Below are 16986 nucleotides of genomic sequence, written 5' to 3' on the forward strand. Positions count from 1 at the left end.
GTATAGCATTGCACATTTCTCTTATTTATTTAAATGATTCCATTACAAACATAAAGATAGGATTTTATAGCCCAACGGTCTTGATATCACAGTCCTTTTTTTCATTTGTCTTCTCTTGTTCTTTTTGTTATTTCCAAGGTGATGAGGTTCAGGTGAGCCTCCCTGACTGGCAATATTTTCTAGATATTGTTACACTCCGTGGCAAGGAGGAGATAACACCATTCATGAATTCATGGGAAGAGAATAAACAGAAGCTCCATATTTGGATCTCTCTCAGACTCTGCCTTGACTATTTCTTCCCTTGGCTGATTTTCTGTATCTTTTCTCTGTAATAAATGTAGCCATAAGCTCTGCGGATATTTCCAGTGAATTATCAAAGATGGTTTTTCAATCTCCTGACCTTGCAACTGATATCACACAAGCAGAAGCCTTGTGTCCCTCAGACTTTCTAGGTTGGCTAGCACTGAATACTATGACAGCATATTACTCTACCCTGGGTCTCTATCCTTTTAAAATTCATTTATTACTGGATAAAAAGAAATGAAAGATATAATATTTTTGTCTTACAAAAGTAAAAAGCAAGTATTTCCAAATCATACTGTACCTTATATTATCAATTTCCTTCCATATTACTTTTTTTTGGTAAGTCTAGATAAGACATTGTAGGAATTTCATGATTAATAATCAGTTTTTTCATTTTCCTTTCTTTTTAAAATGTTGATTGATTGGCTAGAAAGCTGCTTTCGGTATGACACAAACAAATGTTTTGAAACAAAGGTGAAAAAAACAAGTGGGAAATGGACTGGGTGCGGTGGCTCACACCAGCAAACCCCGCACTTTTGGAGGCCTAAGCAGGTGGATTACCTGAGGTCAGGAGTTCAAGACCAGTCTGGCCAATATGGTGAAATCCCATCTGTACTAAAAATACAAAAAATTAGCCAGGCATGGTGGCAGATTTCTGTAATCCCAGCTACTCTGGAGGCTGAGACAGGAGAGTTGCTTGAATCCAGGAGGCGGAGGTTGCAGTGAGCCGAGATTGCGCTATTGCACTCTAGCCTGGGCAACATGAGTAGAACTCCATCTCAAAAAAAAAAAATAATAATAATAATGGGTGCAGCACACCAACATGGCACATGTATACATATGTAACAAACCTGCACATTGTGCACATGTATCCTAGAACTTAAAGTATAATAATAAAAAAAAATGGGAAATGAATACTGTCATTTATCAACTTATACTTAATTGTTGTTTTTTACAATCACTGGTTTGCTTGTATATACAGAAGTAGGAGTGACAAATAATGAAAAAAAAATGCTGTAGTAGAAAAATTATAATGATGCTACATTGCTAATTACTGTAGCAATATTTCATTCTAATTTATAAATTTAAAAAATATCTCAAATACTCTACAGTTGTAAGTAAATACTCGGCACCTCCATAAACACTGTGATAAACCTAACAGTTGACCTTTCTAGGTTGGAATTCTTAATATGACATGGAATAATGTGTGTTCTTAGTCCAGACCAACAGGCTGCAGTAAAGGACTTTACGAATAATAACATTTGAAGTTCTTCTCACAGAATGGAAAGAAAAATATGAGTGTTGACTCTGGCAGCTAACGGCATATGCTTAACCACTGAAGCAGTGAAGAGATAGACAGAATCATAATTGAACATGCTGTATTAATCAAGACCATGATAGACAGAATCATAACTGAACATGCTGTATTAATCAAACCAACTCTGTGTTCTCCACAGCTCTTTACATTTGAAGTGCTTTGCCAAGAGGATCATTTCCCACAAACTGAACAAGGTAACTGCTGCCTACATTTCAAGCTGCATAATAGCTTTTTTCACAAACAGAACTTTATACTTCTTTAAATTAAGAAGCTCATTATAGGGGAAGAAAACCATACACTTAATGTCTCAGAAAAGGTTAAATGAAAAGGGCAACCCTTCAAATACTTATTGCAAATCCAAAAGATGTTACCTTTTATTCTACCAAATGGCTCAGGTAGGCAAGAGCATGTTTTTTGATATCATTGTTAGGATGCTTAATCAATGCCATCGTAGAACTTGAGAAATCCTTACAGTTATGTATTATTAGAAGTTAAAATCCAGCAAAAGACCAAGTTCATCCTAAGTTTTGACAAAACATATCCTGTGAAGATCTATTATACAAACAAAATATGTCCTCAGATGGCTCCTGAATGCTAAAAAATGGAAATAGTTGGAGACATTATTGTCAACTGGCTGAAGCAGGCGCCTGATTAACTCCAAGACTGGGTCAGATAAGGTGATGCTTCCTTTGAGGAGCAGTGTTACTATGCACCCTACTGCTGCCATTTAAACAATCTTCACACAGTGACTTTCCCTGGAGGATGCTACTGAGGGTTCAAAAGGGGATGCAGGCTTCGTGTGGTCCCCTCCAACAGATTCAGTTGTTTGTGTAAAATAGTTGCCTTGCCAAAGACCTCCCGCCCAAAGATTCTGATTTCCATTTATAAACATGGTTTTCAATTTTTTCAAGGATCAAATATTTATAATATTAGAAAAATATTTTTAATCAAAGCACTCCATAGTTTAAATAAAAATAAGTATTTAAAATTATATATCTGTACCATGTAACATGACCATTAATTAGCAATAATAAATGTCTTGTTTCACTACTGTAATATATTCCAAAAAGCAGAATATTAAAGTATGAATAGAAAAAAAAAAAAACATTACGGAGGCACAAAAATGTCGAATAACAAAATTCATTCAAAACAGAATCTCCGTGTGTAATTAATTCATAGTTACATCACAAATAGAAATCAGATAATTATTTGAGTACTCATTCAAAGTATAGAAAGGTATAGAAAAAGGAACTCATGTCTCACAGTCTACAGTTGTTCATTCTCAAAGAACATAAATGTGGATGAAAAACTTTGAATTCCTTATCTTTAAATTACATGCTGCAATCTTCTAAATATCTAATCACAAGTAAATGAATCACCTATGATATAGAAGTTTTATGTAAGTGTTATGTAATTTTTGGATGTATATTATAATAATTCACTCTCTTATCTTCAGACTTTACAGAAGACATAACTCACAAAGTAAAATAAACAAATATAATTAAGTAGCTAATTTAACTAACAGAACTGAATATATCAGATTCTACAAAAATATAGCTTTACCAAGACTAGAGCTTATTCTACCAAATTAATCCTCTATTTGGTTAGTAACTCTCATTTTTAACCCTCTTCATTCAAACACAATTTAACTAGGTGAACATTTACTTGCTATATTGGGACACCAAAAAGTAGATTCTGTTATCTTTGTTCTCAAAGGATTTCCAATGCAGTTAGAAAAACCACCATATACTGAAGAATTATGGATTCATTCATATTATAGTAATTTGTATTATGCAAATCTGAGTCACAATATTTAATAATGTTTTATTATACCGTTGACCTAAGGATAGATAATCATTGCAGTCCTAGAAACTAGCAGACTTCCTCAGAAGTGTAATGTACTGTGTTAGGAAACAGTATTGCCCATTCATTCATTTATTCAACAATGATTTTTTGAGCATTAGTTTTGAACCAGATTATCTTCCAAGAACAGTAAAAAAAAAAAAAAAAATTAATAAAATACAAAGTTTTATTCTTAAGGAAACTACATGTCAGACTTTGTTAGCAGTTTTCTCCTTTGTCTTATACACACATCTTCAACTTCTACCTCCAGCACCTCTTCTCCAGGCAAACAGCCCAATCTAGACCCATCATGGTATATGCCACATTCCTCTGGCAATAATTTGTTAAGCATTATGTATATGGTCTATATTAGTCCATGTTCACACTGTTATAAATAAATACCAAGACTGAGTCATTTATAAAAGAAAGAGGTTTAACTGGCTCATAGTTCCTCATCGCTGGGGAGGATTCAAAAAGCTTACAATCATAGTGGAAGGCAAAGAGAAAGCTAGGACCTTCTTCACATAGTGGCAGGAGAGAGAAGTGCAAGAATGAAGTGTCACACTTTAAAACCATCAGCTCTGCTGAGTTACTCAGTATCCTGAGGGCAGCATGGGGGAAACCACCCTCACGATCCAATCATATCCCGCCTGGTCCCTCCCTCGACAGGTGGGGATTACAATATGTCATGAGATTTGGGTGGGGATGCAGAGCCAAACCATATCATAGTCTAAATAAAGATATTCAGAGTCCTCCTCTGAAATGGTATTTCTACTTAATATAAAGTTCTGTGAATTTAATTTAAAATATCCCAACTAATACAACAGATGTGCTATAAATTATCCTTAAATAGGTACATTGATAGTGCTAAGAAAATTTAAAAATAAATCTCTGTGGTTTGTACAGAAATGAATAGAGGAAAAATAAGTAATAGACAAACCTTAATAAATGAAGGATTTAATTTGTTAAATTAGTCATTTCATGAAGAAAAAATAATAGAACTTTATTAATGAATGGACTATTCCATTGGACTTATTTTTCATGTTAAGTAGGAAAAGAGGAACTGATTACAATTTTCAGGAAGCAAAAGAAACAGTAAATTTTGAAGAACTTTATGTGAGTTTCCACAGTCCATGCTACTCCCTGTAACTCCTGGGACAAGCTGCAAAGTACTCTGTGCTGTTTCACACACAACTTTCCTTTTCATCTTTGAAATTAACACTGTAAGCTCCATAAGGACATAAACCTGTCTGAGATAAACTTCCTAAAGTAAATCTTGTTAATAGCTTTCATTAGGAAGTAAATTAGTACAAATAATAATAAGTTCTCAGAGGATATCAAAAGATTTTCAAAAATGCCAAATTCAGCCATAGACTAAATAGGAAGTAAATGGTAGGTCTTGGTTAACTTACAAAACAGTTAAATCATCTTAAGCCAAGGTAATTGAAATTTGTGTTAAACTCTTTATATACATTATCTTAAATAATTTTAAAATGTCTTGTGTAATTTTAAATGTATTTTAATAACATCATCTTATGTATGTTGTAGGTATTATCCCCAGTAAAAATTACTGGACATCATGTATCTTCAGCGTGTTCATCAGGAGTCACACACAGTATCAAATGTTGCATGTAGATTCCAAAGGTCTACCATAATCCAAAAAAATAAGAAGTAAATTTAGTATCTACCTCAAGCATCCCAAATTGCCAGAATTAGTGAATAGATAATATATACTCTCCTTTCCTCGTTACTCTATATATGCGTATCCTGAAACTGCTCCTGAGTCAAGGGAAGACTTCTCCTAATAAAAGATGGCTATTTTCCAAAAAGCACGCAAGTCACCATATTCCCTTATTACAATCACTGTTTAAAGAGAATTTTATCTATAACAGAGGTATACTGGGAAGATTTTTTGGTGAACTGTCGAATGCCTGAGAATTAAAATCAACATTTAACCAGAGTCAATGTTTCAAAGTTAAAATATAACCATCATAGAATGAACTTCTGCAATGTAGAAATAAATTTGAAATTCTATAAAGTTATTTAATTTTATTAGAAATTTATCATTAAAATACGCTAGTCAAATTTTAAAAGTTTAACATAATTATGCAGCAACAAATTGCTCCTGTGTTCACTATCTTAAATACATGCCACACAAAATAGAAACTCACTTTCAACTGAGATCAGTAAAGACTCAAGATCTAGGCCGGGCACGGTGGCTGAAGCCTGTAATCCCAGCACTTTGGGAGGCCGAGACGGCGGATCACGAGGTCAGGAGATCAAGACCATCCTGGCTAACACGGTGAAACCCCGTCTCTACTAAAAAAAATACAAAAAGCTAGCCCAGCGAGGTGGCGGGCGCCTATAGTCCCAGCTACTTGGGAGGCTGAGACAGGAGAATGGCATAAACCCGGGAGGCGGAGCTTGCAGTGAGCTGAGATCCGGCCACTGTACTCCAGCCTGGGTGACAGAGTAAGACTCCGTCTCAAAAAAAAAAAAAAAAAAAAAAAAAAAAAAGATTCAAGATCTTCTTTGTCTGACACCTCCAAGAGGTTTGTATGTAGATACTTATATAAGGCATGTCAGATTATGTAACCATTACCAAGTCATTAAGCCTTTCTTACTTATTAATATAAAGTAAATTATCAATATAAAGAAACATACACTCTTTAACTCCTAGAAGTAAAGATTTCGGTTGATGGGGATGATGCAGTCTCAGGATGCAATCCTACAAACTGAAACTTTGCACATAGCTTCAAAAAATAGCATTTTAATATTAGATGCAGACTTAAAAATTCAATTTTAACTTATAGTTATTAATTCTATTATTTGTAGATATTTTTGTATTTAAAAAACAGCAGCCAATTTTCCATTCTTCTCATTCATCTGCTTAAGATATAAGGAATTCCCAAGTAGGATATTTGTCCTGAAACACCCATGATCAGGATAGAATTAAACAACTCACAATTAAATATAAATGGTAAAAATTATTTTGCTCACTACTGGGAATAGTGAACATAGTGAATAATTCCAGAAAGATTAGAATTGCAATATGATAGTTTTGAAAAACATCAATATAGCTAAAAATGCCCTTTACTGTACTTATTGTCATTGATATACAGGAATAGGTCCAGGGTGACCATACTTGCATCTGATGACCATCTCACAGTGGCCATCAAATATCAAAGCAACAGTGGACAATTGATACTTCTAACCCAGATTATTTATCCAGGAACTTAAAGTTTTTAATGGAAAGAGAAAGAGACAGAATTATTTTGAGATGGGTCACATTAAAGTTCTGGCTCCAAAAAGAAGTCCCAGTGTCTCTGCTGGAAAGTTTTCTGGAACTGTCCTGGTGTCAACCTTTCCTAAGGTCTCTGATCTCATTAGGCATCAATATTATCTCAATAAGTTCCATTTTGTTCTTGGCATCTGTTACTTTTGACTAAAACTACCTCAGAAGTAAAGATTCTATTACTGCCATTGCCCTTCTATTACTTGCATTTAAGTATTTCTTAATATTTAAATATGAAGTTGAATTTTTTCCACTTATAAATAACTTGGAGGACACATCTAGTATATTTGAAATTGTACAATTTCAATACATGAACAAGTAAAAATTGTCTTATCAAGTTTATCTTAATAATAAGTGCTCCAAAATTTATCTGTGGTAGTAGTAGACATGAAAATTCTCTAGGAAAGATGAAACTCTAGCAACAAATATTTCAAAACTTGTTTTGGAATGTGAACTTTTAAAAGATTTGAAGATTACACATAGGTTTTTGCAAGAATAGAAAATATTTCTATGTTTTTAAAATGGAAACTTTTCTTGATAGAAAGCCTCTTGCTTTTCAATACCCAAATTTCTGAGAATATATTTATTTCTCAGTACAAAGGTTTGGCCAATGGTAATATAGGAAAAAATTACATTTTAATCCCCTAAACTTTGTAAAACATTTTCATGAAAATGGTGTGCATGAAAATATTCAAGTTGCAATAAAAATGCACTTGATAGGCTGGCAGAGTCAGGCATAGATATGGCTGATGATCAGTACATCACAGTGTCATACACAAGGCAACTGTACCATTATGTCTTATCCTCTACCATTCTTTCAGCATGATCTTCTTTTTGACTAGTGCTGTGCAATTAGTATCCATATTTTTTTAAGAAAAATACTGGAGGAAATTTTAGAGAATTAAAGCAATTTAAGTGAAAAAACTGACTTAAATAGAAGAAAAGGTTTTTCTGCATACAAAGCATGTAATTGTTAAAAACCATGTCAATTGCTTTGAGATTAGAAGTTATGTTTTAATCAAATTAAATCCTAAACAAATAGTTTGTTACTCTTACAAATGTTCACATTTTTCAGTTATACTTTAGGAAATTAGTTGGGATCTTAGGCTTTCTGTGTAATGTAGGTACATTTTTTCTAAAAGAATGGTGACAAGCTCTTGTTGGTATTCTCAAAAAGTACATTTATTTGAAAAAACAGTTATTTTTCTGTAATTTAAATTATTCTACAGATAGGGGTAAAAAAAAGTTTCAAAAACATCTAGCATGAGACAACATGTGATTCTCATTATTTTCAATGCAAATAAAGGTTAAAAGAGCATAGCAAAGCCAAAAAAGATTTATTCTAGAAACACACACACACACACACACAAAAAAAAGGTTTGATATCAATTAAAAATCATATAAAAGTCGGTCAAATAAAGATCTTCATATAATACAAAGAAGGCATTTTAAAAGTTAAACATCCGTATATAATTTTTTGAGGCAGAAACCTTATGCCTAATTGTGTAATAAGCATTCTTAGTAAAGTCAAGAGTAAGACAATTGTTACCGCTTTATTTTAAATTGTTTGAAAGGTACATCAATATAATTAAACAAGAAAATTAAGTGAGAAGCAAACTTTTTATTATGTGCAGTGATAGTTTGAATACTTGGAAACAAAAACAATTGAAATTAAAATGAGAATACCTGAAGATAGCATATTATAAAAATAAAAATCCTTCATTTACACAAATAATAACAATTTAGAAAGTATAACAAAAGGGGCCAGGCACGGTGGCACACGCCTGTAATCCCAGTACTCTGGGAGGCCGAAGAGGGCAGATCACAAGGTCAAGAGATCAAGACCATTCTGGCCAACATGGTGAAACCCCATCTCTACTAAAAATACAAAAATTAGCTGGGCATGCTGGCATGCGCCTATAGTCTCAGCTACTTGGGAGGCTGAAGCAGGAGAATTGCTTGAACCCAGGAGGCGGAGGTCACAGTGACCATGCTACTGCAATCCAGCCTGGCAACAGAGCGAGTCTCTGTCTCAGGAAAAAAAAAAAAAGAAAAGAAAAAAAAAGAAAAGAAAAGAAAAGAAAGTATAAAAAATAATTTTCTTATTTCTGAGTAAATCAATCTAGAAATCAATATAACTGTATGGAAGTAAACATTAAAATTCACTTAAGTATTGTAAATGATTTGAATAAATGAAAAATACACTGTTCTCTTGTATTGTCAAATTCAATATTGTATAGATTCAATCCTTCAAAATTAACACATAAAATTACTATATTCTAAGTAAAAACACCAACATATACCTCTGAGTTCTTGTTTCTTTTCTATGCTTTATAAATAAAACAAGACAAAATAAATCTAAAAGTCACTTGGAAAAATCACCATATAAAATACTACCTCCAAAATGTGAATGTGTGATTAGTAAAGACTCTTCCAGTAATACATTACAATATATTGAAAAGCTACTATAATAAAACAATGCAATTCAAGTCCAAGGACTGGTACAAATTAATAAATCAATACAGTAGAATAGATCATACAGAATAAGACTCTAGAGCACATGAGGATTTAGTATATGATGAAATGGTCTCATACTACTCAGGACATTTAGGGTGATAAGTGAAAGAAACACAACTCAAACTAGTTGCTATGGTTTTAATGTTTGTGTCCTATCCAGTCGGCCCCTAAATTCTTATGTTGAAACTTAATCACCAATGTGATGGTGTTAGGAGTTGAGGCCATTGAGAGGTGAGTAAGTCATAAGGGTGGGGCCCTCATAAATGGGATTAGTGACTATTTTAGTCCATTTTGCATTGCTACAAAGGAACACATGATGCTGGGTAATTTATAAAGAAAAAGGATTTATTTTGGCTCGTGTTTCTGTAAACTGTACAAGAAACACAGTGCTGGCTGCTGTTTCTGGTGAGGGCCTCAGGAAGCTTTCAACCAGGTAGAAGGCAAATAGGAAGCAGAGGTGTTATGAGAGAGCAAGAGAGAAAGGAGGTGCCAGGCTCTTTTAAACAACCTCTCTCTCATGAACTAATAGAGCGAGAATTCACTCATTACTAAGGGGACAACACCAAGCCATTCAAGAAAAATATGCCCTCATAATCCAACACCTCATTAGGCCCCATTTCCTAAATTGGGAGTCACATTTCAACATGATATTTGGAGAGGACAAAGATCCAAAGATACCAGTAGTCCCCAGGGAGGTGTGTTGATCCTTACAGTACATGAGGACACAGCTAGAAGGTGTCACATATAAACCAGAAAACAGGATCTCACCAGACACTGAATCTGTTGGCACCTTAATCTTGGACTTTCCAGTGTCCAGATTTGTAAGAAATAGACTTGAGCTGCTTATAAGCTACCTAGTCTGTGACATTTTGTTATAGAAGCCCAGATAGACTAAGACATTGGTTTAAGTAAAAGGGGAACTTTATTGGCTAGTAAAGCCATACCATGTGAATGCAAGATTTACAGCTATATCAATGGATATCAGGGGTTATTTTATCTGTGACAGTCTTTAGTGATTGTCACATTGCCTGGCAGAGCGAAAACAAGCAAAAAAATGTTTGTTAACTGAATGCACAGACTAAGGTGCAGCCTAGAATCCAGTATCAGGAATTGGGATGGAGAATGCAGTGATACATAAATAAAGTGGAACTTGATGCTCAGTCTCAGACAGTCATGAAACTAGAAGTAAAATTGTGTCCAACATTTTTACTGCCACATAAGAAACACAAAATTGAGAGTGGAAGAGGAGAAAACACTAAATAAACTCTTGGTCAGACTTTGAGCATAGAATTTGGCGGAAGGAGTGCAAGTGTACAGGTACATGGGGTGAAAACTAATTTATGAAGTGACAGAGTAAAGTGCAGTTTGGAGAGTAAATTGTATATATAAGCAAATAAAAAATACAGAAAATAAGTTAAAATGTCAAATGCATGTATTCAAAAGAGAAAATAGCTTATGCTTTAATAAGAGAACTTTTAAAGAGATCTATTATTTACTAAATTCTTTCTATGTTCCAGAGAAATTTCTAAGAAATTTAGCAATCAAGAATCACTTAAACAGATGAACCATGCTATTATCCTCATTTTATGGGTGAGAAACTAAAACTCAGAGAGGTAAGAAAGTTGTACGAGATCACATAGTAAATAAGCTGAGATTCATGCTGTAGCTATCTGACTCCAGAGACCATACACATAAACTCTACACTAAACCTAATGTGTATGAATAAATTTGAAATGAGAACTAAATGCATTAGAAATATACATTAATTTTAAATGAATATGCTATATATATTTATGTGTGTATGTGTGTATCACATCACAACACTGCATACAGGCTTTCATATTCCATTATTGTTTTAAATCAAATTTAATCTTCTTCAAACTTCCACCTGCCTGGATGGTAAGAAATTCAGTGTCACTCATTTTGAAGTCTCCTCACCACAATAGATCCACAGGATAATATAAAATTTCTGGACAAGTGTCACAATAGAAAAGCAGGGAATGTTCCTGGTCTACACCGCAAGATTGTTGCCATCTTGATTATTGCTCCCTTAGCCACATTGATGCTAGTCTGAAATTCTGATAGCTACTGAGGCTACTGTCTGTCTGATAGGCCCTGAGGCTTCAGACTGACTGACAGTTACCTCTTAAATGTCTTTCTATTCATCGCAGTCTCAGCCCTAGAAACTTTTATGACTGCTTTTAGGTTTTAGCATCTACAACTGCAAGAGAAGTCTGCATGAAATATCTAACTTCCCTACTTGCAAAGTAAAGTAAGTACCCCTTATGCTTTCTTGAATCTTAGACAGCTACATCTAAAATGGTTCTTCTTTGTAGTTGAGCAGTATGCTTTATAGTCTTGTGTTAGGTTCAGACTTCCCTTAGGAGACTTCAGTTCTGTAGTGCATAGTGCAGGCCACTGCAAAATGGTGGATAAAGGATTGCCCGGATACCAAAGTGTTGGGATATCAAGGATCTTGTGGAAGAGCACCCACGTACAGATTAATGGAATACACGAAACAACAATTAAGTCTTCAGTTGGTATATTAAGTCTCCATCTGCCCTAGCTGGCAGAGTCTGAAATTGGGTCACTAAAATCATCTCTTTCATGCCTGACTCCCTCTCTCCTGGAGTGAACAACCACTTCCCCCTCATTTTCTTCTCTAATGAGATTTAAAGTCGAAAACAGTTGAACAGTTGAAGGGAGGGGTTCAGTTTCCACCAGGCTGAGCTCACAGTGGAGAGTTTACTCAGAGCAGCCCCTCCCTATGCCTGCTCCTGCTGGGCCTGGGCCATACTCCCTGGGTCTATGGCTCCTCTGGCCAAGGCCAAGTCTCCAAAGCCTCCAGCCCGAGAGTCAACGTAGAAACCTTTAACCAGCCCTCTGGATGGTATATTAAAAACTGACCTGAACAGAAGCTTATTCTAAACTACTGAGACATTCAGCCACGGCACTGAACACTTTTTGAGACTCAAATAGACTCAAACTCAAGACTTTAACCCCATTTCATCATTGTTTGTATTTCAGGACCCCAGACACCTTCCGTTCTTCTAGTAGTGAATCTTCTCCAAATGGACTTCTCAATCAACCCAAAGTTTCATCCCCTTCAACAAACAGAGTTCATGGGATTTATCATTTCACTGGCAGTGTAGTTTTCCCTTATCTTAAAATTTCAGCCCATATTTAAATGATATTTAAGCTAGGAGCAATATGGAAGTTTCCGTAAAATAAAACAAAGGTCTCCAACTCATTTGATCTGAATTTCTGTCAGAAATGCAGTTTTCATTATGACTCTTTATACAAATTTTTATGTATTTATAGGTGTACATAGGTATATAAAAATATATGTAATAAAAATAAAACAGTACAGAGTCCTATTCTATGTGATGCAATCAGATGTTTTCATTTGATTTTTTTTAAATGCCTGTGGTGATTTCCCAGATTGATTTCATGACTCACAAAGGAGCCGCAAAAATAATTTGGAAAACACTCCTGAAGGACACTGAGGACATTGGCTAGTAGGTATTCGTCTCTCAGATGGAGATGATTAAGTCATTTTTGAAATTAGAAGTCTGAGATAGGGGACTTAAATATCTTCTTCCCTGTTCATCATTTCTCAATAGTCTCTTGCGAATAACAAAGTTATTTATTGGAAAAAGCCAATTTCTCTTCCCTTAATGAACATTCTGCCAATCACTATGTATCTGCTCCCAGTTTTAAAAATATTTAATAAGCCCCATTCACACTAAATCTCATATCAGATCACTGGTATTCCCCAAATCCACAGGGTTTTATGGCAGTTCCCACTATTCATTAATTCTCCAACATAGTAAAAGTCATTATCTGAAAATTAACAACCCTAAATTCTAAGCGTTTTAGTCTTCCTCATAAATATATATTTCATAAACTTTTATAATAGTGCCCAAATTGTTTTATGTGTAACTGTTATTAATTTTACCCCCATAATATTCAAGTTTAAGGAATTTCATTTTGATTCACCATGTTAAATCAAATATCCTCCAAGCTTCTAAATACTTACTAAGTTCAATTCAGTCAATATTGAGACTCTCATTAAGCATTAAAAACTCCTGAGTTTATATAATGCCTAAAAAACAGTTCATCATGATTTTCTTCTTAGCCTTGCTCCTTTAGCTTCTCACTGCTGCAATTGAACAGTGATGTTGACTACATTTTAGGCACTGGTTTCCTCTGAGTTTAACCAAATTCAGATATTCATGCCATTCCAGTTCTCTGCACTGACCTTCATCTAAAAGCACACAGAAATCTTGTAACCCACTCCCAGGTTTGGGCAATGTATGCCATCTGGACACACTTTTCCATAGCAAGCTGAAATGCCAAAGCTCCTTTTGCAAATCTCAGGTAACTTCAAACCCTTGGACTAGTCACACCTGCTCCCACTAAAAAAGGACTTTCACTGCTTATCTCTCTGAAATAATCTCGCCTTTAAAAAATGTTGTTCATTTCCCTTTTGAATATATTACTTATTTGGGGGAACACAGACTTTAAAAAAAATATTAATTTAATGAGGATTTCTGACTTTTAGGGAGCAGGGAAGGTATGGAGAAAGAAGATGCTTTATTCTTCCTTTGTAAGAGTCTACAGCAGTAATGAAACCTGAGACACCAGTTCTGTGTCTGTGTGTGTGTGTGTGTGTGTGTGTGTGTGTGTGTGTGTGCGAGAGAGAGAGAGAGAGAGAAAGAGAGACAGAATGAGGTGGAAAACAAGATTCTTGTTACAAATTCACTGTAAGCACTTAAGACTATCCTCTTTTGAGGGTTGGGGAAGGAAGCTTATTAAGGTAGCACTGGAAAAAGTTACACATACACTTTGTGAGCACTTTACTTTCCATTTCTTTCATTAGAATAAATATGAGATGAGATTATCATTTGTTAACTTAATTTCTAAAGTTGCATGACCACTGAATAAATACAAGTTTGGAAAAAACCAAATAGAGCATATGAATTAATACCAAGAGAATCATTCTAAAAGTATGCTTTCTATTATCCCAGAGGGAAAGAATGTTTATATTTTTGAAGAACCATAAGCATTTGGGATTTAACCACCTTTTCATCCAGGAAATTTCAAAAGTAGGCTTAGTTTAGATTAGGAAAACCATAACAATAAATAGGATGGCACTCAATCTTGTGTTTTCATCATGTCCAGGGAAAGCACAGTCCTGACAAGAGAAAGAATTGATGAGAAAAAAAGGAGAGTAGGTGAGCAAATGAGTTATTTTCCCCTCCTTGACTAAGCAGAAATATTACTAGTGATATCATATCTAATAGAGAAGTATTACATTATCAATTTCAGGATGGTTATTGATTTTCTTTCCATGAATGGCATAGAGATAGACTTAAATCATTCTTGGTTGCATTAGTATTCTTACTACCTTGTGTATAATAATGGTGAAAATAAAATATAGTCATAGAGTTTTCCTCATTTTACTGAACAAGGGAGAGAAAGAGAAAAGAAAATTGAACATTCAGGAAACAGAAAATTAAAACTTTTCTTTTGTTTGCCCTAGCAATTCCAAGATCTAATTGACTCCATCTTCATTTTTGGTTGTTTTATTTCCATTTTTAAGGTTAGCTTTGTGGTGGTTTTTTCCAAGTTTAAATTTCAGCTTAAGAATGCTCAGTATTTTGAAATGATCAGTTCTAAAGTTATTAAAAGCACATTTGATTTTACTATGGATGACCAAATTTTTATGTATGTGTGTACACACACACAAACATGAATGAAGAAAAAAATGAAAGAAAAGGAGAAAAAAGCAGGGAGGAAGCTTATCTTAGAATGTGAGTGTTAAGAGGCACAATTATTCACATGAGTGCTTTAGTTCTTTTTTGAGTTTAAGTTAAGTTTGCTAATAGTTTTTCTAGGTTATTTTGCAGTAATAAACAACCCCAACAATCTTAGTGGCAACAACCGTACAGCAACAACGGTTTATTTCTTGCACATGTTACTCATCCTTCACTGTTCAGTTGCGGCTTTGCCTCTTATTGTCTTCACTGCTGGACCAAGGCTTAAAGAACAGCCCTATTTTGATCTTATGAAAGAAGAAAAGCAAGGCTGCAACCATGCAATGAATGCTCTACAGGCTTCCAGTGAGCAATGCTATACATCACGTTTACTCCTATTTCACTGGTCAGAGCTACTCATATGGCCAAGGCATTCTGTAAATAAGGCATGAATGAAGCAAAAGTAAGACTCTCTCAGGAAGGAGCATTGCACATCACATGGCAGTGGGCAGTGATGTATTCACTCTCTCCAAGTATGACAGTAAGCAATTCCAAATAACAGTGCCATCTATCTCAGAGTCCTTGCCAATATCTTATTCCTTATAAATTCTATATAAATTTTGTTCTAGAGTGACTTAGAATGAGACAACTTGGGTCTCGCTTTACTCCATTAAAAGTATACTGTTGGCCGGGCATAGTGGCTCATGCCTATAATCCCAGAACTTTGGGAGGCCAAGGTGGGCAGATCACTTGAGGCCAGGGGTTTGAGACCAGCCTGGCCAACATAGTGAAACCCCTTCTCTACTAAAAGTACAAAAATTAGGTGGGCCTCATGGTGCATGCCTGTAATCCCAGCTACTTGAGGTGCTGAGACAGAAGAATCACTTGAACCTAGGAGGCGGAGATTACAGTGCGCCAAGATGGGGCCACCGCACTCCAGCCTGGGTGACGGAGTGTGACTCTGCCTCAAAAAAAAAAAAAAAAAAAAAAAAAGCATACTGCTGGGTTGAATCTCTCTATTTTCTGTTTCCTTATAACTCAATAAGAGAATAATAGAAAGGGAAAGGAAGATAATTCCAGTATCAAAAGTTTCAGTTAGAGAACTTTTATTTAAAAACCAAAGACTATTTCTGCTGCCAGTTTGCTATGAGTTGCTGTAACCCATTGAATGAAATCTTCAATATTACACACATAGGTAGATAATATATAGCAGGAACATAACTCTCAACCAAGTTGTTTTTTCTCTTTTCTTACTTATTGAAGACGGTCACCGGAAAATACCCCAGAGCACATATATTAAACCAAGAGGGGCTCTAAGCCCCAGTATCTCCTTTTTACCTAAAAGGAAGTGTTATTGGGTTTCCCTCAGATACTCTAGAGAGAAATAATCAATCATCACTAGTAATACCAATTGTTCTCATCTGCGTCGATCACCAGCCGGGGGTAAAAGGAAGCAATTTTACCAGCACTCACTTCGTTCCAGTGAAGGAGGAAAATGGAAACGGAAAGTTCTTACCAATCTGCACATAGAAGTGTGGACATTTCTTCACTTTCAGGGGACATTCAGGTTCGATTTTCCCTTTTTCTTCTGGAAGAGTAAGACCTAAATATAATTAAGAATGTGGAAGAGAGAAGAATGAGATTTCTCCTTGTATATGAAGAGAAGAAATATGAGGGTCATATGAGAATTGTAGCTGTTGAGGCAGACTATAGACAAGTTGCCATGTCAATGACCCCTTGATTTTCACCTTTTCCTAACCCTGTACTTCTCTGAATCATATCTTTTCAGACTTTTTGTTCTTTTACCTATTTGCTTACAAGTATTGTGATTGTGATAAGTAATTTTATTTTTTCTCTATGCTGTCAGTATAAAGACATTAAGAAATAACATGCTAAGTCATTTTGTGATATTTGAGCTAGAAGTTTTTCAGGTAAAAATATTTAAAAGTAAT

At 34.9% G+C, this 16986-nt stretch overlaps 1 long non-coding RNA gene across 1 annotated transcript; it reads left to right on the forward strand.

Moving 5' to 3' along the window:
- Window positions 1-1758: 1758 nt before the first annotated feature.
- Window positions 1759-12657, forward strand: LOC105536511. The gene is made up of 2 exons (XR_001005605.1): window positions 1759-1815; window positions 12303-12657. It is a non-coding gene; the product is annotated as an uncharacterized LOC105536511 (long non-coding RNA).
- The last annotated feature ends 4329 nt before the right edge of the window (window positions 12658-16986 follow it).

This window comes from Mandrillus leucophaeus, unplaced genomic scaffold, assembly GCF_000951045.1.
Source record: "Mandrillus leucophaeus isolate KB7577 unplaced genomic scaffold, Mleu.le_1.0 Scaffold1012, whole genome shotgun sequence".
Lineage (NCBI taxonomy): Eukaryota > Metazoa > Chordata > Mammalia > Primates > Cercopithecidae > Mandrillus > Mandrillus leucophaeus.